Raw genomic sequence first — 2,678 nt, forward strand, 5'->3', positions numbered from 1 at the left:
TGTACTGATGGCAAGGCCTCTTACCAATATCTCCGTAGGTTTCGAGGCGCGCATGCTCCACAAACCTCACATGATTCACAACCTTGGGAAATTGTAGACCCCACTGATATGAGATGGTCCAATACCAATCGGAGTGGCAAAGACAACCCTCTGATGAACCATTATAAGACCCCAAAAATTTCTAAGCAAAGGCCAGAACCATTCTTTATTTTCATGTAAAGTCGTATTAGTTGATTTTTAAATTGCTCATATTTGTAAAGGCCAATTATTTAGTGTTGGAATGGATTTGGATATGAATTAAGGTCACCAGAACCCCCCGGCAGAAAGTTGAGTTGAAAGCTTACTTACCGATTAATTTTGGACATAAGATTATACTTAGGTCAACTTCAAACAATCATATCTCCCAGAACATATTGAATTAGGTGCTCCATGACCTACCAAATTGAAGGACTTTGAGTTTTTTTTCCAATGCCATTGAGTTTGCCTCATTTCAAGTTTGGGGTAAAATTTTTTGACCATCTTACCAGAGACTGTCATATTAGAAAAAAGTTGACAGCAACCCTGATGGGCAGTCAACCTCTTGACGACCAGTTAGCTGGCCCATCATGCATGCAAAAATTTCAGGTGTTTCAAGTGACTTTGATGATGACAGGTGACGGGCAACCAACCTCTTGATGGACCGTCAACTGGCCCATCACACATGCAGAAATTTTAGGTGTTTTAGGTGACTTTGACGATGAAAGGTGACGGACAATCAACCTCACGATGGGCCGTCAGGTCCTCCATCAGATGCGCCTGGGGTTTTGTGTTTTCTGTTAATTAAAGGTATTTTAGACTTTTCTTATCCCTCCTAAGCCTAAATCCTGGCCCTTTTACACCTAGTTATGGGTCTTAGAAGTTTTAAACATCATTTTTACGTTCTTTAACACTTCAAATCATATAGCAAGGTTCCAAAAGGAGAAAAGGTTAGGGTTTCAAGTGTTTTCAATTTTCCACCATTTTCACCAAAAACTTTGTTTTTCCGAGCTCTGTAAGACTATCACAATGTTGAAATAGCTTGTCCACACGCCCTACCTATGTCAAAATTCAGAGAAACAGTAATTTAGGGTTTTTATCCTTTATTTCGAGTATTCTTGAGATGAGTAGTATCATTGAATTCTGAATTTCTATTCCTAATTGTTGAGTTGTTGTATATCATGTATTGAGATTCTTCAATTGATTAATCATGTGTATTTTCCAACATGAACCTTATTATTGAGAAATCTTTTGAACCAATCATTATCTTAAATTGATTTATGAGAAAAGTAAAGAAGAATTTTGAGTAGAGTTGTCACACCCCGAGCCTACATGCACCCCGGACGTGGCTGACACTTGAAGATCATTGTTGGCTTCAAGCAAACCCTTGACCTGGCTTATTGACTCAGCGGAAGACTCAAAACATTAATACAATGATCAAATGAACTTACTCAAATAACTTAGTCAAATAGCTTAGAATGTTTAAAAGTCAACATTCAACTTGGCCAAAATGGCAACTCAAGTCTTAACATATGAAATGACAATGTAAAGACACCCGCATACTAACTGTCTATGAAGCCTCTAAAACAAAGAGGGATGTCAGGACAGGACCCCCGATCATCCTAACATCTGAAGACTAGAAAACAAATAAAGAAGTCCTCCGGAATGCAATGAGGCTCACTAACAGACTTTGAATGCTCAAGCTGGATCAACGAGGCACTGGATGCTGATCCTAGTTACCTGCGTCTGCATCATAATACGATGCAGGCCAACTGGCATCAGTACATTAAATGTACGAGTATGCGAGTTGGAATGCTAAAACAAGATATAGGCTTGAAAGGATTCTGAAAGGAAACACTTACCTGACTCTTCTCAACCTCTGAATAACTTAACTCAAATATAAAGAATTGAAGCACATGCAATATAAATAAAGCTTATAAAACAATTGCAACCAACGTAGTTCGTTAAAGATAAAGCAATAAGAAACTCAACTTTACTCATATAAGAAAATAATATGGTTTATGTGGGAGATTCTCTAACCGACAACCACCACTATGAGCCTAAGTGGTGATACAATGTTTTTACCATCACGCTGCCAGACTGTCCTATACTTTGCCGTCATATAGAACTACTTAACTTAGTGGATCCACTAGCTTAACTTATGTGATCATCTAAAAAGCATGACCCATTAATACCCATGATGGCTACATGGTTTATGGAGACTTAAGTTAATATGAACTCGTATCCCCATATTGGTGCTCAATACTACTCCCAAAAATATACTTAGCTCATACATTTTAAAACAACTTCTTTCTTTGGTTTGAGATAATTACTCAAAACTTAGCTTAAAAGCTCTCTTGGAATCGATGTTCCCTTTTATTACTCAAATGTGAAAACATTTATAAACTCTTTGGGAATACTTAGTTCCCTTATAGCTTTTGAAGAAATGAACTCAACTCTTTACTCTTTGCTTAGCTTGAAAATTTAGTCTTAAAAGAAAGTTAAAACGTTTGTTAAAGACTTTTGAAAACATTAAAAACTATGCTTTGACTTGCTTCTTAACTTGTAGACTTGACTCTGAACTTCTCTTGACTTTGATCTTAACTTTCCTTGAATTGGAATATGAATTAAAGGTTCATGATCTCATATTTATGGATGATTTC

The sequence above is a fragment of the Solanum verrucosum genome, unplaced genomic scaffold (genome assembly GCF_900185275.1).
Source record: "Solanum verrucosum unplaced genomic scaffold, falcon-dt-bn FXZP01000207.1, whole genome shotgun sequence".
NCBI classification, from domain to species: Eukaryota; Viridiplantae; Streptophyta; class Magnoliopsida; order Solanales; family Solanaceae; genus Solanum; species Solanum verrucosum.